Source organism: Pinus tabuliformis, chromosome 2_2 (assembly GCF_031772625.1).
Source record: "Pinus tabuliformis cultivar Carrire ecotype Pingquan chromosome 2_2, CPIR1, whole genome shotgun sequence".
NCBI lineage: Eukaryota > Viridiplantae > Streptophyta > Pinopsida > Pinales > Pinaceae > Pinus > Pinus tabuliformis.
The window spans coordinates 676,880,057-676,906,347 of NC_142300.1; the positions used below are offsets into that span (position 1 = coordinate 676,880,057).

The 26,291-nt window shown below is 36.2% G+C and overlaps 2 pseudogenes; both read left to right on the forward strand.

Moving 5' to 3' along the window:
• The first annotated feature begins 8,307 nt into the window (after window positions 1-8,307).
• LOC149194466 (potassium transporter 7-like) lies at window positions 8,308-10,770 on the forward strand (annotated as a pseudogene).
• Window positions 10,771-12,936: 2,166 nt separating this feature from the next.
• LOC149194467 (putative potassium transporter 12 pseudogene) lies at window positions 12,937-14,182 on the forward strand (annotated as a pseudogene).
• Window positions 14,183-26,291: the final 12,109 nt, after the last annotated feature.

A 26,291-nucleotide genomic window follows, 5' to 3' on the forward strand; every position in this document is an offset into this window, starting at 1 on the left:
AGCAGGTAAATGGTGCAAGAATCCATTGCATGGTGCAAGCATGTAATTGCAATGGTGCAGGTAGGTAAATAAAATAAGTAAATTTCATGGAAAACAACTATTATAACCTTGAAATGAATATCACTCTTTAGTACAAATGTGCTGACATATAGAAATGTTGTAGGAATTTCTAAGGTGGGAGTAATGATGGTGAACACAGTGTTAGTGACTATTTCCATGCTTTTGATAGAGCAAACCAAACTATTCTTGGCACTTTTTTTCTTGGTTTTCTTTCTAACCATTGAACTAACTTATTTTGTAGCTGTATTGATGAAAGTGAGTGATGGTAGTTGTTACATATCCATTTGGGCACATCACTCCCATCATCCAGATCATCTAACACTTTTTGGGCTTCATCGAGAAAGGGACAAAGGTGAATGGGGTGATTCCCTTCACATAACCTATAGGGAAACTTAACTTCATCCTTATTTCCATGAACTTTACTACCACTAGTTTATTGTGGGTCACCAGCATGATCTCCAGAAGTTGATGGCATAGGATGATGTGAATGGGAAGACCATTCTTCTAAGATCTGAGGAATACTAGAACAATTTCGAAGAAGATGGTCTCCCGTACAAAGTTTGCATGGATATCGAACTTTGTGAGGCTTGATGGACAGTTTCTCATCAGATGTTGCATTCAAAACAATGGTTGCTTGGTTGCCCCTTTGCAGAATTTGCTTCTTCTTCTTCTTGTTCCCTTTCTTCTTCTTATTAGCCACTTGGTTACTAGTATCGATACTTTCACCAGGCGAAGAGGAAGAAGGGGAGGAAGAAACAACCAAGGAAGAAGGCAAAGGGTCAAATTTAGGATCAACTGGAGGTTGATTTTGTCCAATTGGAGGTGTACTCGAACGGAGAAATTACGACATTTTGAATCAAGGAGGTTGAAAACAACCATGCTAACAAGCCAATGCTAAGTCTCAGAAGGGACAATGTATCCATATAAGGAGCACCAATATTTTCAAAAGGAGGAAAAGTACTAGGATTCCCATCAAAAGGAATTCCTTGATTGGTGGACTACGTATTTTTTCTCATATGTTTCAACCTAAGATCAACTAAGGAGAAAGCATGGAGGATGTTATCCGTGGTCAATTAAATTTATTCTAATCAAAGTAACATAACAAAACAAAAGAGGGATAATCTAGGGAAAAGGCTTACCAAGCAACTATGAACTACAGAATACCTCCCAGGGAACCAAGAAGTACGGGCAGGCAATCTCCCCGAATGCTATGTTCGGTGTATCACAGTGTACAAGGCGGTCGACTCTGTTACCTTTGCTAGATTCGTTAAAACATCACATACCAATGGATTCACCCGAAGGATGGAATTATACAACAAGCATATGTTATCCTCCTCAAGCTTGATAAAAAAATAAAGAGGTACTAGTTAACAATGACTGGGGAAAATGGGAAAAAGGGGAAAACCACTTTATGGTAGTACATCGTTCTTGAACATGACGCTTTCACTCCATCACCATGACTATTTAGGTTGGGTTATCAACTTGATGGTTATCATACCATTGGTCTATCATACGATCCATCACTTTTTTTCAGTCAATGTTACCAATTCATTTTAGTGTCGCTGACATGTTCAAGAGAAGTCATCCAGTCAAAATTCATCCTTTGCAATACCATAAACCTTCATTTTCATGACTGCAATTCCTGAACCTTGTGTCGTTAGTTAAATTCCGTCTCCAAAATCATTACACTCATTTCATGTCATTGATGTGGGATACATCAAGGCACTCCTGCAATGAGACGCTGCTTGTGGAAATCAACACATTATCCAAGAATTTGGCTTAGAAACACCCTTCTAGTACCTTGAGGCTTGCATACATTAATGGCAAGTTTCTATGTTCCAGCGATAGGTTAACATCAATGACCTTCGATTGAAAGACTTTGTATGGTGTTCGACATAAAATCATCCATTCACACCATGTAGAATGTACTATAGTACCTTGAGGATCATTATCATCATCGGTGATTTCTCTTGCATCTGTTAACAACTTACATCATTGGTTGGTAATCATATGGTGTCTTCCCATCTTCAACTTCAGATCACATATTCACATGGTTAGTGTTAGGCCCCTATACTACTAGTGTAACCCCCTATTGTTGTTAGTATAACCCACTTATTATATTGATGTACCCATGTAGTGCCCATATTGTTACTATTGTGCCACATAGAAGCCCACTATTGTTATTATTGTGCCCTTACATTATTATTGTTATGTCGGCTCTGATTATGTTATAACCCCTTAGACTCCTATATATAGAAAGGAGGTCTTTTCATTTGTATCATCCAAGAATTGTTCATTTATGTAATGTAAAGGAGGTTGCCCCCTCGAAGAGGCTGAATTCTAAGGCGTTGATCTTTCTTTTCTATCTTTTCTTGAGCTGGTTTCATAACATTTGGTATCAGAGCTTTGGATTCTAGGGTTTCGCTGCTCCAAACAGGTCATCGTGGCGTTTTCGCTATAACGTTTTTTCTGTGACGTTTCAGAAGTCGTAAAAAAAACCCATTTGAGAAGAAATCGCGGTAAACCTTGGATCCAAATTTCAGAGCTTTTCGCGCGATATTTTCGGAGATATGATCTGAGGAAGTTGGTCTTTCTGCAGACTCCTAAATTACACTCAAAACAGGTGACCTGGGTAAAATCGTCATAACTTTCTTTCTAAGCATCGGATTGAAATTTCGTAAGAAGGTACAGAAAGAGGACAGACTGTAGTTTCTTGTGGGTGTTTTCAGATCCAAAGGTCGAAACAGTGACTCATGGCATGTCGTACAAGTTCACTCTACTGAACTAGTCTATAATCAAGTCACTGTGGGAGATTTCACATAACTCTTCCTTGGAGAATCCAATTTGGGTCAGACTTGTGGCATTGGAAAGAGGACACAGAGGGCTACTCGAGGTCACAAATTCAGAACTAACTGATTGAAAAGTAAAGAGTTACAGTCGTTTCAAGTTCGAGCTCCTAAAATCAAGAAAAAGCAAGATGAGGAAGTTTGATGGCAAGGATCCGGTAAATTGGATACTTCAAATGGAGCAATATTTTGATCTACATGGTGTACAACTGTTACAAAAGGTATGTATTGCATCTTCATATTTAGAACCAGATCAATTTCTATGGTATGAAGGGCTTTGTTCTCGTAAAAAACTTGTTATGTGGTCAATTTTCACGGAGGAAATGATAGCACATTATGAGGATACAAAGAGCAACACCTTCTTTAGAGCAACACCACAACAATTGGAAAGAGTAAAAGGGCTTTGTGACATAATGGAAAGAAAAATTATGGAAACTAGGAAGCATACCCCTCACAACTATAAATATGGAAGTGTTGTTTCTCCCAGCCTTCCACAACCTACAAGGGTTACACCACAACAATTGGAAGAAAAAAGAGAAAAAGGGTTGTGTTACAATTGTGATAGCAAATGCACTAAAGGTCATAGGTGTGCTGAGAAGAAATTATTTTAAATAGAATATGAAGAGGAGGAAGAAAAGGATCAAGAAACATCAAAAGAAGAGGATATACGCCAGGACACCACCCCAAAGAAAGAAGAAATGAATCAGACCATATCTTGTAAAGCATTGGAAAGAATTACCACTCCTCAAACTCTCAAGATAGAAGGACATATCAAGAAGAAAAAGGTGCAAGTAGTGAAAGATCACATCGAGAAAGAAGAAATGAATCCAACCATATCTTGTAATTCAATGGACAAAATTACCACTCCTCAAACTATCAAGATAGAAGGACATATCAAGAAGAAAAAGGTTCAAGCAGAGAAAGATCACATCGAGCATCAACAGCAAGTTCTCCAACTTTTAAAGGATAACGCCACTTCGGTGCAAAATCAAACGAAACAACAAGTAGATCAACATCGTAGTGAAAAATGTTTTGATGTAGGTGATTGGGTATTTTTACTGCTACATCTCAAGCAAGCTATTTATGAGAAGGAAATGTTGGCAATACTACATGCACTTAAAAAATGGTGACCTTACCGAATGAGAATACTCTTCAAGGATGAGGATGTGGAAGCATTGTTTTTTGCTATTTATATTATCCAACCAAATTGGATAAACGAAGCAAGGGATGAATGGAAGAAGGATGAAGAAGTATGGCCACTTATTCAAAAGTTGCAAAAGATCCCAATTCAAGCAATATTGTCAGAAATTGAAGAGGAAGGAAAAATCATATTGGAACCTGGAGCAGTCACAGAAACAAGAACCCGACAGCTACGAAATCGATCAATTCCGGAGTATTTCATCAAGTGGAAGAACTTACCCGCTGAATATTCCACATGGGAGGACAATAATTTTATACAGAAGCATCAAGAACTACTCAAGCGTTGAGGACAACGCTTTTTGAAGGAGAGGGGCATGTTAGGCCCCTATACTACTAGTGTAACCCCCTATTGTTGTTAGTATAACCCACTTATTATATTGATGTACCCATGTAGTGCCCATATTGTTACTATTGTGCCACATAGAAGCCCACTATTGTTATTATTGTGCCCTTACATTATTATTGTTATGTCGGCTCTGATTATGTTATAACCCCTTAGACTCCTATATATAGAAAGGAGGTCTTTTCATTTGTATCATCCAAGAATTGTTCATTTATGTAATGTAAAGGAGGTTTCCCCCTCGAAGAGGCTGAATTCTAAGGCGTTGATCTTTCTTTTCTATCTTTTCTTGAGCTGGTTTCATAACCGTTAGACTCATACTTGAGCGAATGATTGAACGAATTAGAATACCTCGGATCTCATTTCATCCATCCAGGCTGCGATTTCAAGAGTACTAAATCATATGTACAATGGCTTTACATTGATGGTCTTTCTAATCATGGGTCTATATCTGTCGATGATTTTCTATGTACATGTAATGAAAGTTTATAAGCTGATCATGGCTATGCCATCCCTCAGTAATTCATGTAAAAATCAAAATATCATGATATATGTATTGTAATTGATGGAGGTCACCATCCACTTCGAAACCTCCTCATCATATCGTAAAGCATTTTATTCGACATTTGCATTTTTCGACTTCATGCTTTAGGGTGCAGTTGTTACATATCCATTTGGTCACATCACTCCCATCATCCAAATCAATGGTTTAGGGCTGATTAAACCCTAATATTAGTTGCTACATGCCTTAAACAAGTCACCCTTTTGAATGCCTCCGTCCCAGATAGTTTCATGACTTAAAGACATCCTGAAATGACCTCTAGAGGGACCAACATAGGTAGGCCCATGTAAGGGTGCACTGCAGAGTAGAGTCCATGTCAGGGTGGTTTGCAGAGAACTTAGGCCTTCATTCACTCACGCTAGGCGAGATTGAGTGAAATTCACATAGGGTTTGGGGAATATTCTTATCTTTTGGAGTCATCTAGAAGTTTCCTCACTTATCAACTCCTATGGGCTCGAGAATGGATGAGGAATGAGTTAATATGCATCCTATCCTCTCATCACTTCCTCCATGGAACTAATTCTAAGTATGGAAGGCCATTCAATACCCCCATTTATGACATAACCTCCTCCGTCCTCCTATAAATTGAACACTCATCTAACTGATCAGGGGCTGGACTATGTTGAATTGTAAGGAGATAACATTGCTATGAGAATTAGCTTTGAGACAATTTTTTTTATGCTACAAGTTTGTCATGCTTTTCATGTGATGTGGATGGGATCCAAGCTAGAGGAATGACTTTGAATTAGGCACGATGGTTGTAATTCCTTCTTCTATTCAATAAAGTATTCAAAGCTTTTTCCCATATGTTTGTATTGCTATATGATGATTATATGTGTGAAATGTATCTAATTCCATTTACTTGTATTCAATAGATCTTTTTCTTTGATAGGTTCTTTGTCTTTTGTTTGTGTTCAAGTGTGTTAAGTACGGGAAGGAGTGATGGGATCGATACAAGGGAGACAAGAGGAAAGTGGAACTACAAGTAGGTATTCTCATCTCCTTTCTCTTATCTATTGCTTATAGGAAAAGGTTAAAGTGCTTTAAACTATTGTTCTAGATATGGCTACTTATCTAGCGAATTAGTATTTATTTGTAGATACCAAATTCTTCAAAACAGTAGTTGGCTCCCATTGGTTTTAGCATCTTGCCTCCTTTTTGTAATGTACATCTAGATCTATGGAAGTGTCCTAAAGTATCAAAGTGAAGTTAGGATGAAAATCTCAACGGATTTGATGCTAGAGCTCAGTTCAAATCTTGGCACAGTAAGAGTTCCTCGAATTGGGTTGGTCTATAATGAACTCATTCATGGAGTTCCAACAATATTTGGGAATTTTGTAACAAGTCTCATAGTTATTCATTCCACCATAATATTTGTATGTATCAAGTGTGTTCTAGTTCATGTTGTGACACAAGGTGAGCACTTTCTATTTAGACGAGTATGTCCAAGAAACTACCACATGTTTTGATGTATTGCAAGGTATGGTTACAAAGATGTCTGAAAGGAAAATCATCAAGCCTTCTAACAAATACTTATTGAAAGTATTGAAAAGTTTCTTTGTAGGGAGGCTGAAGATTTCTCATTGGAGAGTGATGATCAATATACTTCAGAAACAGAGAATGAAACAAAGGATCCTCAACTACTAGGAGAAATAAGCTGCAGGCTCGATTCCATGGAAGCACTCCTAATGGGAAATTATAGGAGTTCAAGGAATTTCTTTGCTCCTCCAGAGTCACTACCAGAAGCTAGTACCTCATCAAGGTTGCCCACAAGTGTTGTGCCTACGGATGATCAAAGTCTTAAAGTTAGTACCTTATCAAGGTTGCCCATAAGTGTTGTGCCTATCGATGGTCAAAGTCTTGAGTATGAGCTTTCATCCATGCATAAAGCCAAAGAATTAGGAGATGTATATCCCTTGGGTCATGCAGATATTAGAGCTAGAAAGGGTTCTTGGTTTATCAAGAAATTGGTTATTAATTACTTCTATGCTTTTTTGAGGGAAAATTGTAGAGCAGGAATTGCAACACTACGTGTTCCTCACACTAATCTTATGCAAGTTCACATAACTCACATGGTGTGAGATCTTGAAGCTACAGAGTTGCAAACTTTATGCTTGCCCAAAAGGATCAACAAAAAAATACTTCTACATAGGACGTGATCAGAGAAATGGGAGAATTTGGTGACAGAAAACACATTGAAATATAAAATTGAACTGCACATTAGATTTGCATTTGTTGCTCCATAAACCATATCTAATTGTATTTGATAGGAAATCATAAAGATTTTGACTTTAGGATATGGAAGTTGAGCGGAATGCAACATTTTCTACTTGTCATATAGTGTTGTTCAATTTAATTGCCTTTAGTATCTACCATCAGGCTAATGCCCCAGTTCTATACATATGATGATGATGCAATTCCTAGCCTGAACAACTGAAATCTATCCATACTTGAGGCTTTCTTTGGTTAAGGTTTCATGTCAGAAGTCAAAAGAAAAAGTGAAATAAGTTTATTCATGTTTAGAAATTCAAGTTTTAAGCTTTCTAGTATACTTATTTCTTTGAATATTTCTTAATTGATGAAATATAGAATATATCTTTGGACAAAGGATTTTTTATGTCTCAATACTAACAAAAGTTTTGTCTAGAAGCAATCAAATTGACATAATCTAAATTGATCTATGTAATGCATTATTAGGACTTCTATGGGCATAATGGAGGTGTCCGCAAAAGGTATTCCCATGCATTTTTAGATGTTAGGTGTACACAGAATGGGTTTGAGGTGAAAAGTTGCATGGGCTTAGATAGCAAAATTGTGCTCCATTTCCAACCTTACTTCACATTTTATCACTTAAACCAAATTTGCAGAAATGTTATGCTGAAATCCAATATCATGTCAAAACAATGTGAACAAATTACAAGATATTCTGGTTAGCGAGATGTTAGGTGTACACAGAATGGGTTTTAGGTGAAAAGTTGCATGGGCTTAGACAACAAAATTGTGCTCCATTTCCAACCTTTTATGCAAGTAAATAATTATTTATTAACAGGGTTACTTCACATTTTATTACTTCAACCAAATTTGCAAAAATGTTAAGCTGAATTCCAATATAATGTCAAAACAATGTGAACAAATTACGAGATATTCTGGTTAGTACCATACAAAACCCAACAAATGCCTAACACAATTTGTCATCTAATACTTTCTTATTTAAGTCATGTTAACTGAATGATGGCACATTAAGTTACTAATAATCACTTTAGCGAGTGGAATATACTGAAGTTATTTAACTTCCCTCTCTCATCTTGTTCAGCATACAGAGGTTTGGCACTAGAAAAATGGGACTTGTTTATGGCCTAGTTCTATTCATATGGTTTATTTCCCTTGGGCTGGTTGGTCTATACAACATTATTTCATATGAAAATAGTGTTTTCAAGGTGTTCAATCTAGTCTACATCTATTAATTCTTTTCGAGTAATCCAAATCAAGCATGGTTTTCTCTTTGAGACTATTTATTGTGCATCACATGTGATTGAAACTGAAACAATAAAATCGCCAATAAAATTTGCACTATTATTCTGATTCATAGGAACTGAAACAATGTTTGCTAACTTGGGTTACTTCTCAGTGAGATTTGTCTAGGTAAGCTTAGAGCTTAAAGAAGCTCATTGTAGAGCATGACAACTTCAGGCTACTATAAGGGTTTCTTTTTGAGCAACCATACTTTTCTGTAAAGGTTTCTTTCAAGTAGGCATACTTTTCTTTCAGGTTCAGGGAACTGCAGTAGTACAACTTTATATGGATTTGGTTTTTCACCTTGAGTCTTCCCCATAGTTTGTGATTTTTTTCCTTTCAATGCTAGTATAATCTTATGAATAAATGTTGGCTATATATAGCCTTCACATTTTTGGTGTTCCCATGTTTGTTACTCTCATATATGGGCCAATCTGCATTTCTTATAACAAATCCAAGCATGCAGAACAGGAATTCTACGCTTCAATTCTAGGAAAGGTTCAATCAGTTTCTATATTAATAACATGCATAGACTTTGTAGCATGTTTTTCATGGATTATAATCATGTTTTGAAATGGAAAATCGTTCTTATAATTGAAATGCATCACAGGTTCCTGTATTCTTAGTAGTTATTCATAATATGAATTGTGGTTGTGCTCGCCTATATAGTTCATATTGCCTTTTGACTATTGAGTAGATATATTTTTCTCATATCCAAATCATTCAGCTGGTGCATTCTAGCCAATTCTTATGCTAGCCACTGCTGTTGCTTTGATCACAAGTCAAGCTATTATTTCAGCAACATTTTCATGTATAAAACCGTCAATGGCTCTTGGTTGCCTCCGCAGGCTTAAATTCATACACAGCTCAAAGCAGTTTATGGGCCAGGCCTACATTCCAATCATAAACTGGTTCCTGATGATTCTTTGCATCATTGTAGCTACCACCTTTAAGGGCACAAATGAGAGAGGAAATGCATATGGTAAGTCTTATACAAAGACATGAATTTGATTTATTAGTATTTAGTTCTAACAATAGTCAGCATTTACTAGCATACACAATTTATAACACCATTACAGAGTAATATCTCATCTAATAAGTAAATTTCATGGAAAACAACTAGTAGAACCTTGAAATGAATATCACTCTTTACTACAATTGTGCTGACATATAGACATGTTGTAGGAACTTCTAAGGTGGGAGTAATGATGGTGACCATAGTGTTAGTGACTATTTTCATGCTTATGATATGGCAAACCAACCTATTCTTGGCACTTTTTTTCCTGATTTTCTTTCTAACCATTGAACTAACTCATTTTCTAGCTGTATTGATGAAAGTGAGTGATGGTAGTTGGCTCCCATTGGTTTTTTCCTCCTCGCTCCTTTTTGTAATGTACATATAGAACTATGGAAGTGTCCTAAAGTATCAAAGTGAAGTCACGATGAAAATCTCAATGGATTTGATGCTAGAGCTCGGTTAAAATCTTGGCATAGTAAGAGTTTCTAGAATTGGGTTGGTCTATAATGAACTCGTTCACAGAATTTCAACAATATTTGGGAATTTTGTAACGAGTCTCCCAGCTATTCATTCCACCATAATATTTGTATGTATCAAGTATGTTCCCGTTCCTGTTGTGACACAAGGTGAGTGCTTTCTATTGAGATGAGTTTGTCCAAGAACCTACCACATGTTTCATTGTATTGCAAGGTATGGCTACAAAGATGTCCAAAAGGAGAATCATCAAGCCTTCTAACAACTACTTATTGAAAGTCTTGAAAAGTTTCTCCATAGGGAGGCTGCAGATTTCTCATTGGAGAGTGATAATCAATATACTTCAGAATCAGAGAATGAAACAAAGGATCCTAAACTACTAGGAGAAATAAGCTACAGGCTTTATTCCCTGGAAGCACCCCTAATGGGAAATTATAGGGGTTCAAGGAATTTCTTTGCTCCTCTAGAGTCACTACCAGAAGCTAGTACCTCATCAGGGTTGCCCACAAGTGTTGTGCCTATGGATGATCAAAGTCTTGAGTATGAGCTTTCATCCATGCATAAAGCCAAAGAATTAGGAGATGTATATCCCTTGGGTCATGCAGATATTAGAGCTAGAAAGGGTTCTTGGTTTATCAAGAAATTGGTTATTAAATACTTCTATGCTTTTTTGAGGAAAAATTGTAGAGCAGGAATTGCAACACTATGTGTTCCTCACTCTAATCTTCTACAGGTTCGCATAACTCACATGGTGTGAGATCTTGAAGCTACAAAGTTGCAAACTTTATGCTTGCCCAAAAGGATCAACAAAAAAATGCTTCTGCATAGGATGTGATGAGGGAAATGGGAGAATTTGGTGACAGAAAACACATTGAAATATAAAATTGAACTGCACATTGGATTTGCATCTATTGCTCCATAAACCATATCTAACTGTATTTGATAGGAAACCATAAAGATTTTGACTTTAGGATATGGAAGTTGAGTGGAATGCAACATTTTCTACTTGTCATATAGTGATGTTCAATTTAATTGCCTTTAGTATCTACCATCAGGCTAATGCCCCAGTTCTCCACATCTGATGATGATGCAATTGCTAGCCTAAACAACTGAAATCTATCCATACTTGAGGCTTTCTTTGGTTAAGGTTTCATGTTAGAAGTCGAAAGCAAAAGTGAAATCAGTTTATTCATGTTTAGAAATTCAAGTTTTAAGCTTTCTAGTATACTTATTTCTTTGAATATTTCTTAATTGATGAAATATAGAATATATCTTTGGACAAAGGAATTTTTATGTTTCAATACTAACAAAAGTTTTGTCCGGAAGCAATCAAATGGACAAAATCTAAATTTCTCTATGTAATGCAATATTAGGACTTTTGTGGGCATAATGGAGGTGTCTGCAAAAGGTATTCTCATGCATTTTTAGATATTAGGTGTACACATAATGGTTTTGAGGTGAAAAGTTGCATGGGCTTAGACAACAAAATTGTGCTCCATTTCGAACCTTACTTCACATTTTATCACTTCAACCAAATTTGCAGAAATGTTAAGATGAAATGCAATATAATGTCAAAACAATGTGAACAAATTACGAGATATTCTGCTTAGCCAAATGTTAGGTGTACATAGAATGGGTTTGAGGTGAAAAGTTGCATGGGCTTAGACAACAAAATTGTGCTCCATTTCCAACCTTTTATGCAAGTAAATAATTATTTATTAACAGGGTTGCTAAACATTTTATTAATTCAACTAAATTTGCAAAAATGTTAAGCTGAAATCCAATATAATGTCAAAACAATGTGAAAAAATTACAAGATATTCTGCTTAGTACCATACAAAACCCAACCAATGCCTAACACAATTTGCCATCTAATACTTGCTTATTTAAGTCATGTCAACTTAATGATGGTTCATTAAGTTATTAATAAGCACTTTAGTGAGTGGAATATACTGAAGTTATTTAACCTCCCTCTCTCATCTTGTTCAGCATTCAGAGTTTTTGCACTAGCAAAGTGGGACTTTTTTATGGCCCAGTTCTATTCATATGGTTTCTTTCCCTTGGGCTGGTTGGTCTCTACAACATTATTTCATATGACAATAGTGTTTTCAAGGTGTTCGATCCAGTCTATATCTATTACTTCTTTTCAAGTAATCCAAATCGAGCATGGTTTTCTCTTGGAGATTGTTTGTTGTGCATAACATGTGATTGAAACTGAAACCTACTATTCTTGTCTATGTTCTATCTCTGTATTAAATAACTTAAGTTTGGAATCACCAATAAAATTTGCACTAGTATTCTAATTCACATGAGCTAAAGCAATGTTTGTTGACTTGAGTCACTTCTCAGTGAGATCTGTCCAGGTAAGCTTAGAGCTTAAAGAAGCTCATTGTAGAGCATGACAACTTTAGGCTATTGTAAGGGTTTCTTTTTTAGTAGCTATACTTTCTTGTAAATGTTTCTTTCAAGCAGACATACTTTTCTTTCAATTTCAGGGAATTGCAGTAATACAACTTTATATGGATTTGGTTTTTCACCTTGAGTCTTCCCCATAGTTTGTGCTCTTTTGCCTTTCAATGCTAGTATAATCTTATGAATAAATGTTGGCTACAGATAGACTTCACATTTTTGGTGTTCTCATCTCTGTTACTTGCATATATGGGACAAGATCCATTTCTTATAACAAATCCAATCATGGCAAAACGAGAATTCTAACTTCAATTCCAGGCAAGGATAAATCAATTTCTTTATTAACAATATGCATAGACTTTGTAGCATGTTTTTCGTGGATTATAAGCATGTTTTGAAATGGAAAAAAAATTCTTATACTTGAAATGCATCACAGGTTCCTGTATTATTAGTAGTTATTCATAATAATAATTATGGTTGTGCTCGTCTGTATAGCTCATATTGCTTTTGACTGATGAGTATATATATTTTCTCATATCCAAATCATTCAGTTGGTGTGTTCTGGCCAATTCTTGTGCTAGCCACTACTACTGCTTTGGTTGCAAGTCAAGTTATGATTTCAGAAAAATTTTAATGTATCAAACAGTTAATGGCCTTTGGTTTCTTCCCCAGGCTTAAAGTCATACACACCTCAAATCAGTTTATGGGCCAAGTCTACATTCCAATCATAAACTGGTTCCTGATGATTCTTTGCATCATTATATATGCCACCATCAAGGGCACAAATGAGATAGGAAATGCATATGGTAAGTCTTATACAAAGACATGAATTTGATTTATTAGTACTAAGTTCTAACAATAGTTATCATTTACAAGCATACATAATTTATAACACCATTACAAAGTAATATCTCATCCAATAAGTAAATTTCATGGAAAACAGCTAGTAGAACCTTGAAATGAACATCACTCTTTAGTACAAATGTACTGACACAGAGACATGTTGCAGGAATTTCTGAGGTGGGAGTAATGATGGTGATCACGGTGTTAGTGACTACTGCCATGCTTCTGAAATGGAAAACCAACCTATTCTTGGCCCTTTGTTTCCTAGTTTTCTTTCTAACCATTGAGCTAACTTATTTTGTAGCTGTATTAATGAAAGTGAGTGATGGTAGTTGGCTCCCATTGGTTTTAGCCTCTTCCCTCCTTTTTGTAATGTACATCTTGAACTTTGGAAGTGTCCTAAAGTATCAAAGTGAAGTTAGGATGAAAATCTCAATGGATTTGATGCTAGAGCTTGGTTCAAATCTTAGCACAGTAAGAGTTTCTGAAATTTGGTTGGTCTATAATGAATGATTTCATGGAGTTCCAACAATATTTGGGAATTTTGTAACAAGTCTCCCAGCTATTCATTCCACCATAATATTTATATTATCAAGAATGTTCTAGTTCCTATTGTGATAGAAGGTAACCGCTTTCTATTCAGATGAGCTTGTCCAAGAATCTACCACATGTTTCGATGTATTGTAAGGCATGCTTACAAAGATGTCCGAAAAGAGAATCATCAAGCCTTCTAACAACTACTTATTGAAAGTCTTGAAAAGTTTCTCTTTAGCGAGGCTAAAGATTTTTCATTGGACAGTGATGATCAGTATACTTCAGAATCAGAGAATGAAACAAAGGATCCTAAACTACTAGGAGAAATAAGTTGCAGCCCTGATTCCCTAGAGACACCCCTAATGGGAAATTACAGGGGTTGAAGGAATTTCTTTGCTCCTCCAGAGTCACTACCAGAAGCTAGTACCTCATCAGGGTTTCCCACAAGTGTTGTGCCTATGGATGATCAAAGTCTTGAGTATGAGCTTTCATCCATGCATAAAGCCAAAGAATTAGAAGTTGTATATCTCTTGGGTCATGGAGATATTAGAGCTAGAAAGTATTCTTGGTTTACCAAGAAATTGGTTATTAATTACTTCTATGCTTTTTTGAGGAAAAATTGCAGAGCAGGCATTGCAACACTACTTGTTCCTCACACTAATCTTCTACAGGTTTGCATAACTCACATGGTGTGAGATCTTGAAGCTACAGAGGTGCAGAATTTAGGCTTGCCCAAAAGGATCAACAAAAGAATGCTTATGCATAGGACATGATGAGAGAAATGGGAGAATCTGGTGACAAAAAAACACATTGAAATATAACATTGAACTGCACATTGGATTTGCATCTACTGCTCCATAAATCATATCTAACTGTATTTGATAGGAAATCATAAAGATTTTGACTTTAGGATATGGCAGTTGAGGGGAATGCAACATTTTCTACTTTTCATATAGTGATGTTCAATTTAATTTCCTTTAGTATCTACCATCAGGCTGATGCCCCAGTTCTCCACATTTGATGATGATGCAAATGCTAGCCTGAACAACTGAAATCTATCCATACTTGAGGCTTTCTTTGGTTAAGGTTTCATGCTAGATGTCGAAAACGAAAGTGAAATCAATTTATTTATGTTTAGAAATTCAAGTTTTAAGCCTTCTAGTATACTTATTTCTTTGAACATTTCTTAATTGATGAAATATAGAATATATCTTTGGACAAAAGAATTTTTATGTCTCAATACTAACAAAAATTTTGTCAGGAAGCAATCAAATGGAAAGAATCTGAATTGCTCTATGTAATGCATTATTAGGACTCCTATGGGCATAATGGAGGTGTCCACAAAAGGTATTCTCATGCATTTTCAGATGTTAGGTGTACATAGAATGGGTTTGAGGTGAAAATTTGCATGGGCATAGATCACAAAATTGTGCTCCATTTCCAACCTTACTTCACATTTTATCACTTCAACCAAATTTACAGAAATGTTAAAGCTAAAATCCAATATAATGTCAAAACAATGTGAAAAAATTACGAGATATTCTGGTTAGCCAGATGTTAGGTGTACACAGAATGAGTTTGAGGTGAAAAGTTGCATAGGCTTAGACAACAAAATTGTGCTCCATTTGCAACCTGTTATGCAAGTAAATAATTATTTATTAACAAGGTTACTTCACATTTTATTATTTCAACCAAATTTGCAGAAATGTTAAGTTGAAATCCAATATAATGTCAAAACAATGTGAACAAATTACGAGATATTCTGGTTAGTACCATACAAAACCCAACAAATGCCTAACACAATTTGTCATCTAATACTTGCTTATTTAAGTCATGTTAACTTAATGATGGTGCATTAAGTTATTAATAAGCACTTTAGTGAGTGGAATATACTAAATTTATTTAACCTCCCTCTCTCATCTGTCATGTATGTATTGTAACTTTTGAAATATTTAATAATATATGAAATACGTCTTTCAAATTTTCATGTAGCATTTGAAGATTGTATGGTTTCGTTGTTGTTTTTGGTTGAAACATCATTTTGTTAATCTTGATTCTATGTTGTACCATGTAAAAACATGGAATGGACAATCTCTAAGACACACAATTATGAAGGATCTGTAAAATAATCTAAACACATAAATAACAATGGAGTATAATTTTTTTTATGTATTCAACTATGTCAACACTCAAGGAAAGATAATATGCATTTGTTGTGCATAAGGAAATCGTACTCCATAGCTTGTAAAAGTAAACTAAGTTTCTAGCTACAAGTTGTAAGATGCATGCTTATATAGTTGTGTATGTGCATTTCAAAATCTTTGGTTTAGTTATTTGTGTCTAATATTTGCTTAAAATGTGACCATGCAATGGACATTCGACCTTTTTTATTTCACATGGCAAGAATACTTTTATGGTGCAACGTTTGACATGTTTGGTGGTAAGTTCTCTCATTTATTTCTTTTTATTTTCTTTCATTTTCTGCATGTTAAAGAGGAACTTATTTATCTTTTTTTAATACTTTAATTGAACATTTCACTAAAATATCAATATTTTTATAAAAAGTTGTTATGAAGTGTATAAAGTCCTACCTCAAGCATGAATTTGCAGATCTCAATGTTTTCTAATTTTGTTGTGGGGAATCATTAGAGGAAGTGTTTAAGTGGGGCCATTGTATTTAGTGTTTTTGTAAACTTCTCCATGTGCTGTAAAGGAAGTTTTATAGTCCCATTATATTGCAAATAGTGATAAGAGTTTTAATAGATACTTTAATTAAAAAAACAGATCATATCACATTATTAGTATTTAAATGAATATCTATTGGTTGTAGATCGAAGACCTTGGATTCATCTTCCAACCCTGGACTATCCAAAGAATGGAGCTTCTAGTCTTTAGCATGACTCTCGATTGGTGGATGCTATTAGTTACATAGTTTCTAGAGGCAAACTATTGAATTATTTGAAAGGTGGAAAGGCATGTGCAATGCATTGGCAACACAGTGGGAATGTTTGAAGTGATTAAACAATATTTCATGTGTAAATTGTAGCCCAATCAATATATAGTTGGAAACTCATATTGTAATACTTGGCATTTAATATAATAAAATTTGTGGTTCAAATATTTATTTACGATTGTATTTGATATTTTTTGTGTTTTTATCAACTTATGAAGTTGCATGATTCGCGTGTTTTCACATTAGATGAGCATGAATATTGTAAGGTATTTTTTAATATAGTCGCAAAATCATATCAATGCATGTATGTTGATTAAAAATGAATATAAATAAAATAAATATAAAACTACTAAAATAGTAGTTTATATTAATTAATAAAAAACACGAATAAAATGAATACACAACCACTAAATTAATTGTCTATAATGATTATTAATGAAAGTGAATGAAATGAATATAAACTACTAAATCAGTCATTTATATAATGAATTTGAAACTACCAAAATAAGATAAATGACTACTGCAAATGATAAATTTGTGATTACAAATGACAACTAAATTTTGCATATATATGACTATTAGTAGTTAATTTACAGTATCTTATAACATGACTGAAATTTAGTCATATTTCTTTGGTCATTGATTGGTTTCAAACAATGATTAAAAATTGCATATATATGACTATTAGTAGCTAATTTACAGTATCTTATAACATGATCAACATTTTGGTCATATTTCTTTGGTCATTAATTGGTTTTCAGTGATTATATAGTAATATATTGTGTTTTACATTTACTCCTTAATTATGGAAATTAATGATTAAATCAATGACTAAATTAATGACCAAATTTATGACTAAATATACTACTAGACAATAAAATTGATACAACCAATTAGTCACAAAGCTAAAAATGACTAAAAATTGGCCGCGTTATAAGATACTGTAAATTAGCTACTATTGGTCACTAACTGAAAATTGGTCGTTTATATGCAAATTTTAGTCATTTCTTTAGTAATTAATTAGCCATTTTGTACTAGTGGACAGAGCGTCCAACTTTGTGGTTTGGAATGCCAGGATCTTGTCCATTCTAGACAGGTATCGCATCAAGGACTTCACCTTGAAAATAATAGTGATCCCAGTTGACCCAACTGAAAATGAGAAGTACGAGGAGGCAATGGCCAGGGAAAAGTGCATCATCCTTGATGTGGTCAAGGATCATGTGGTATCACATATTGTCGAGAAGAATACAAAAATGAGATGTGGGAGGGCCTAAAGAAATTGTACTAGCATACTTCCATGCAGAGGAAGATGTTACTTGAGAATCAACTGTGGTCATAACAGATGCAGAAGGGAGAGTAGATAGATGTCTTCCTTGGTCGATTGAAGGAGATCCGTGACCAACTAACTTCCATACGGGCCACGCCGAATGAGGAATTGATGGTGAGGACCACATTGAATGCAATCTCAGAGGATTGGGAGGTATTTATCCAGAGCATACTAGGCAAGACGAGCCTTTCAGATTAGGAAGAACTGTGGGCGGCTCTTCGTCAAGAAGAGATCAGACGGATGACCAAGGTGGGAAGTAGAGGTAAAGAGGTCAGAATCAAGAAGGAGGAAGAATAGGATGCGACTCTAGCATCTGCGAGAAAGAAGTTGAAGTGGAAGAAGAAGGACCTCTCCAAGGTCAAGTGCTTCCATTGTGGGGAACTAGGTCATTTTGTGAACCAGAGTCTGAGGAAGAAGAGTAAGGGAGAGGATTCCGAGAGCAAGGCAGTGCCAACAAGGGTGCAAAAACAAGTGGAGGAGGATGATGATTATGCCATGAGTGCTCATGTGCCACTTGAGAAGATGTGAGGATACATCGAGCTATAGTCAGGTGGACTACAGGCGATGAGGGGTAGGATCCTTAAGGTACCCAATCTCTTGGATTATACCTTGCTATGGGATCCCTGAAGAGGAGTAGCAGGACTGGTGGATGTAGGTATAGACGGATGCAGATGGAGCGATAGAGAGTGCTATAATGCAGGAGTCTGCAATAGTGGAAGGCTAGCAGGCTACAACAATGTGAGAGGAACGGGAGTGTTTCACTAGTGCAGGATGGCACAGAGAGGTGTGCAATGATGCGAGATGCAGGGAGTTGTAGCAATGCAAAGGTCAGTAGAGGGAGAAATTTTTAGCGATAGATAGAGCTTCATCATCGGGAGTGTCTCTAGCCTGATAGGGATGTCAGAAGTTGGGTGGGTCAGTTACTTACTTCTCAGCAACTGAGTTGTAGTGCAGTAGCACGATGTAGCATGAGGAGAAGGGGAGGCAGTGCAGATGCACTGCTGGGAGGATGGACCAGCAACATCACAGATACAGCAAGAGCTGCCATACAGATGTATAAGTGGCAGTGGTAGGGCCATGGGCAACAGTACAGGATGCAGCAGGAGCTTCCGTACGGATGCAACGGTGGAAGTGGCAGGGCCATGGGAAACAGTATAGGATGCAACACTGCAGAGGATGTTGGGTGGGGAGGCCTAGCATTAGCACAGGGACTAATGCTAGATGATCAGGGTGATACTCAGTGAGGAGTATTACTAGAGCACAATCCTTGCTAATCGGAATTGTTGATTTGGGGTAGCATCAGATGTTCTCTAGCCATGAAAATTGGTGGAAGTGGTAAGGCACATGAGATCTCCAAGACCCAAGAATGGTTTGGACAGATTATACCATGTTTGGAAGATTAAAATAATTAATATTTTTTAATGGAGTTCCTAAGTCTAAACTTAGGAAAAATAAAATATTAATGGGTATTAATATAAAATTGGGTCAGAAGGGTCCAAAAGCCATGGATTAAGCCATGTCTGATCTTAGTTGTTGATTAAATATTTAATCTCGGTCGTTGATGGACCAACGATAAAAGTATAAGAGGAGCCTTGAGGTTCAGTTGGAGAACACACCAGAGTGATTAGTCATTCTGTTCTCTAGAGCGAGGTTTGCTAAGAGTGATAGAATTACTGATCAACAATGAGGGGTAGTGAATACATAGCAGAGAGGCAAAGTTTCTACCAGAGAGACAGCATAGAGACCAGAGAGGTTGACGCAGAGGCAGCTGGAGGCTATGAAGAGGCAACCAGGAGTTGCGCAGAGCGAGGTGAGGTGACCGTGTGAGACACAGAGGGTCCAGGGTCTGATGCAGAAGCTCTAGAAGCTAACGCAGTCCCTATCAGAGTGATGCAAAGCAGTTGAAGATGTAATTGTTGGTGTAGGATTGTTCATCCGATGATGTATCAGCTAGAATATCTGTCTCCAAGGAGAGGTACTACTGCCGAGGGAATTCTCTGTTGGGTGAGCCATTTTTGGCACCCTGGTTGTATTCTAAAATCTACATAAGAATAAAACCCTATGAATAGTTGCACAGGTTTTCCCGCATTGGGTTTTTCTGTGGACATTAGTCCAAAAATAACGGTTTCAATTGTGTGCTTGTTTACTTTCAGTTGATGATACGTAGATGTTGATACTGTACTTGTGTTTAGTTTCAGTATTTACATGGTAAATAACTTGTTATAAGTAATTGAAAAAGCAGGAATAAATAAACCAGATAGTACAGGAAGAATTTCGAAAGGGTTAAACTTAGAAATTCCAACATATTGATTTCCTTCTTTTCAACTAAATATACTCTAAGAATACAAAAGTGAAAATTCAGTAGAGTATGCTTCAATCTCTAAGAAAGTCAAGATCTTGTTCCAATTATTTCATCAAAACGTTCACAAAAGTACAAAAGTGCAAGCCTTTACAAAGTGTTTTTGATAAAATTTTGGACCTCTCTCTAAATGCATGAGAGATGTTTAAATAATACTATATATGTATAAAAAATAGATTATTAAATAAAAAGCTAAGGAGGTTTCAAAAAACATTCCTTAGAATAAGTAAAATAAAATTAAAATAGAAATAAAAATGCTGACAAACTTCTTCAAATTGAATGGTCATATTTAGCCATTCTGTCCTTAAGTTTGCAGATGTCTATCATTAGTTTCACCTAGGGTGGCTGGCCAAATCTAGATCTTAATTGTCCTATGAATATATCAACAGAGAGAGGTAGCACAATATTTTGTGTGGAATTTGTTAGACAACGCAGAGTCATCCAATTACTATGTGGTTTTACTAGAAACTACCACTAGGTTTCCCAGTCAAGCTTAAATAGTTGTTTGATTGCCTCTACATTTGTTTGGGTAGTCTCTTTCCACTGTTTTTCTAACTGTTTGATGTCTGGGAGAGATTTTGGCCCGCATTATTTAATAATATTGGCAGTGTGGAGGTTTTCATTGACAACCTCAATGATATTGTTTGTTGTACTAGTTGCTCTTGTTGCTGCCCTTTTTACTTGCTTTAACTGTATGTCCTAATTTGCGAATAAAATATCTTTGTGGGACTCCTTGATCTTTGGAAGATTGGCCTTTTTACCTTCTTGAGATTCTTACTAAGAAATAAACTTTGAAATCCTCTTATTTATCTCTTCATATTCTAATCTTTGATCTACCACTTGATTGGTTAATTTATCACTTGTTTCACAATAGGGATTGATTAATGAGATTTTTTGGCAGACTATTTAATGTTGTTGTGACAACAGAGAGTTTAGTTTGAGTGTCGCTTTAATGAATTCTTTTTTTGAGGGTGTACTTTGAGTTTATTTATTACATGATGCATTTGATGAATCGATGAGTCCTTCTCTATGATGTTTGTCTGATGTTGTAATATAATTTTCTCAAAATCATTTTGAAGTCATGCCATTCGTATTTGTGCTTGCCTAGTGGTGCTTTGTCTCTCTTGTTCAAGTTTTTGTTCTAACAACTAGACTCTTTCTTCTTTTTCTTTAAGAAAAATTCAAACTTCAGCTTCCTTATCAATTGTCGTAGTTGCATAGGCACCTGCAAATTGTGATAGCTTTGTAATATTTTTTGATGGATCAATGGGGGTATCTTTCCATATTAACTCCATTAATTCACTTCCAAGAGTTGTTGTTTTTGATACATCTAATTTCCTTTTCTTCCTTTGCCTCTTTACTATAACATTATGTGTTAGGCTGTAGAATATGTCTAGTGGGGTATTTCCTCAACCTTTAAAACAATTTCTGAAGTTGGGTGTGCGAGGATGATTTCTATATCTTGGGTAGTTATAACTCCTTGTATTATTGTTTTTGGGTTTATAACATGTTGAGTATGTTGTGGATTCTAAAATACAAATGTCCCTTTAAGACTAGACTCTGCTTAGAGATTTTTATTAAATTTCTCCCATTCTTGATCCAGATCAATGACTATCATATTTTCTGTTTGAACCTGTGTGGAGCCAGCCTCCATATGCTCCTCAGTTGAGGCATTTCCGCCCATTTCTTCATTATTTTTCTTTGTGTCCTGTTTAGGGTTTTCCTCGGGGCTTCCTTCCTTATTCTCTGATTGGTGTTCAGAGTCTTCTGAACCTTGAACTGACTTCTCTCGAGATTCCTCATCAGAATTGTTCTTGTAACTTTCCTCCAGGCTTACGCTAGGAGTAAGTTCTCTTATTTCTTGAATCTATATTAGGTTTAAAGGGACCTTTTCCAATCTTTTATTTCTATATATGTGGAAGCGGTTGAGGTCAGTTGGGTCCGATTTTATTGATGCTAAATGCAAAAGTTGTGAATATGTCTCAGCTTTCTCAAAGAGATCATCAAACTCATCATCCTCATGAATAAATTGTCTGATTTTGACCAAGGCAGAGAAATTCTTGGTAACCTTGTTAGGGTCATACTGTCTGCCTAGCATGGTAGCCAGATTTAGAGATGTGATGTTCAATATCTCTTTTGTCGCATGCCCGTTATCATGTAATGCGAAAGTACCACATTGTAATGGGAAGGTCAGCAAGATGGATTTCTTTTGTTCTTTAAGGGTTTTGGTTATACCATCCCCCACTATTTGATAAGCAATCTCTCTTGCCAACAATTTATCAGGAACATAATATGGAAGAACATGTGGCGCTGTAATACTCCCAAAAAATCTAATATAAGTAAATAATTCCTCACCAAACCATCTTGCCACTGACAAGATGTCTATCTTTGCTTCTTCTGATAGCCTGGGGGTTTTCTTATCAAAAATGGTCTGGTAAATTGGAAATATAACACCATGACAAATTTTATAAAAATGGGAGCTAAACTACGATTCTCACAAAACTTTATGATAAACGTGGATGGGAGTGGGATCCTTTAAAGTCCATTTCAAGCCCATGTTTTTAAAATGTGAACAAAAACATATAGCATCCATGACATAAGAAGTCATGTAAAAGGGAGGAATAACTTGAGTGGAGATAATTCTATTGCTCCTGTAGTCTCTAATGACCATAGCCAAATTATCTGACAAATTATTACTCCATTTCATGATTATAACATTAACAATTGCATCAATCAATGGAACCCATTCAATAGAAAACTTGGTGGTACCAACTTTTCCAAATAACGTACACAACATTGTGGTTGCAAAATTATGTGGGGTTGACAAATGTACAATTGGGTACATACTAGTTTTCTCCCACCCAAACTTGTTGGAGCCAAACCTCCAACTTTGCATAATGTCCATTGGATCTTCATTTTCTTTGGAAAATTGCTTAATAAAGGCTTTATCATAGATCTTCTATGGCTCTGGCAGATGGTACAATTGGCATAAATTGTCTGGTTTGAATGACCCCATGACTTCATGCATAGAATTTCTAAATGTTCTATATGAAATATCCACATTATCAATTTTCCATCTTACCATATTCGTGTTTGGTAAGATTTTTGGCCTTGCAACTATCTTGTGCAAGAAATAACACGCTGCTTCGAAATAGAAAGCATAGGAACTTTCCTCAGCATTTGTTGTTGCTTTGGCTTCTAGGACCTTTAGGTTTTCTTCCTCCAGTAAGTTATACATTGCCTCCCATGTTGTAGTCCTGCCATCCTTATTTCATGTGGTATCAGAGAAGAGTGGAAGCATGTTTGGATCCTCAGACATTGTAGCTTTTGCAGTCATTTTTCCTTTTTTAACCATTTTTGCGAGTGATGTCTTTGATGGGCTCACGTATTGCAGCAATGATGTTGCAACTCCTAGGACTCCCTTCTTTACTTTTGTCAACCCGATAGTTCGTAACAAACTTGGAAGCGATGATGTTGTATGCACAAGTACTAGCTCTTACTGCAGGTTGTCACTTGATCAGCTGGAAAAAGTTCGCTAGGAGCTCCAGCCAACTTCTATGAGTTCTCAAAAGAAAATTTTAATCGTGATGGAAGAAAGCTAATCTCAAAAGGGCTATTCTACTTGTAGAAAGAAGATGAAAGCCGAAAGGAAACGCAAACCCTAGCAAACCCTTGTTTTACCCATTAACCATACCTTTGCAAGAAAAAGAGAGGAAACTACTGAAATGGATGCCATGGACTATTGTCAATATGAAATGCATGTACTTAATCTATTTCTGAAATAAAGTGTGGAAGAGCTATCTTTTTGTATTTTTGAGCAATTTTATGCAAAGTTATTATGGTTGTGCTTTAGCTTATTTGACTGTGCAGATGTTTGGTGGCGAAAGGAGTTGGGCTTGGTTGTTGCAGATGATGGGGAAGGTGTGGAGAGGACCTAAGGAGTCCCTAGCACCCTTTTGGAGAATTCCATGGTGATCAGATCTCGAAAAATTGCTCGCATGAACTTCTACAGGAAGTCTGCAGGGGATCTACAAGAAGTTCTACAGGAGCAGGCCGAAAGTGATTTTTGAAGGTTTGAAGGAGGAAAAATGGTGGGAAAGTGGAAATGAAGGATGGATAGAGATGTTAAGGGGTCTAGGACCTTGTAAATGAAGCTCAGGAGTGAAGAAGATGGTTGGAGTTGTTCAAAGGTGAAGGAAGCGATTTTGCACAAAAACGTAGAAATTAGGGCTGTTTGGGAAAGTGTGGCAAATGAGTGAAGAAAACCTTGAGAAAGAGACTAGAATAGGTTGTATGATGGAGGAAGGATAGGATGGAGTGTCTTACAGGTGCTCTACACACTTCTATTCAAAACTGACCCAAGAAAAAACTATGAAAACAGAGTTTTATTTATTTTTGACCTAATTCTGACCTAGAAAACATAAAAGTGTTGAACAGAACTTGATGGACAAGAAGTTATGCAAGAAACCTATGGAAACTGAGCAAGAAAATATCTAAGCATGAAAATGTAACTGGAATCAACTTTTCCATCTCGAAATCTAACACTATAAATTGCATTGGAAAGCAAAAACAGCGTTTTTGTGGCAGCAAGAGTGCCTTGGTCTCAATTCATGGTCCCAAGGAGATCAAGGACTGCTTGGTAGTATTTTTTTGGATATTTTCTATTACTAAACTATCAAGTCAACTTGAAGCAAAAACAACTATCTTAATCATCAAAAACAACCTAAGTAACAAAGCAAGATTTAACCTAAATAACAGAAATTATTCTATGAATGCAAAGAAAAAAACATATACAAATACAAGAAGGAGGTAGTGGGCACTTGGGTTGGGCCCAACCCCAAGAGCTATAGCCCCCTTAGAAATATCAGTTCTGGTTCAAGGCTGAATTCATCTTCATTGATCAGAAAATAATAGTCATGTCACAAAACTGTTTAACGAAAGAGCTCGAAAATGAGTTGAATGCAGAGCTGCACTAAAGTGCGAAAATAAATTGTTCAATAGCTAACCTACTGAGGCCCGAGGCCTTATTATTTATACAAGTTGAGGACCCCAACGGTCCTCGTAAACTTTAGGAACTTGACTGCCAAAACTTGCAGATAACAGCCACTTCACTAGACCTGCTTAGCTGCCCCTTGAAATCTTCTTTGGTGGGTTGTGGATCTCCAAGCTGTTGGTGGAGAACTCAAGGAAGGGGTCATTTAATGTAGGAGACACCCATCCTATAAATCCTTAGCCTTGTTTCTTCGAATTGGCTGTTAATCTACTTCATAAATGCCTGATCTTGGTCCAAAAATGTCCAAAAATCTGCAATAAGCACATATTAGACTTTGTGGTAAAACGACTATCCCCATTCACTCAATTAACATAAATATATTCAAAAGCATGCATAAAAACTATGGAGAATGGTGGATTAAATAAGAATAATAGGAAAAATGAGGCCATAAAGTTACCCATTTCTAGGGCTCATCATCACCCCCTGCTGAATGGGTTGCTCATCCTCTGAGCAACTAATCCAGCTCTTCATCCTTGACGGCCTTAACTACTTCCTTGAAATCCCATGCTTTTGAGGTGATGTCCTCTTCTCTATCATGAAACCCTACCTTTCTGTCTACTTCCTCCCATTGCCTGTGTTCTTCTTCTTCCTTGACCCCTTCCAGTAGTCCTAAGAGTAGTGGAGGACTGAACTTTAGGCCAATCCAGTTGGCCTTCAGGTTTTGCATTGACTATTTATAAAGGGGCACTCTTGCCAAAGCCTCTCTCATTCTGGTTGGGGAGTGATACTCCCTGATCTTCAAGCTATAGGATAGTGTATTCCATCTCCTCATACAAGCATGAAGACAATCATCACCAAAT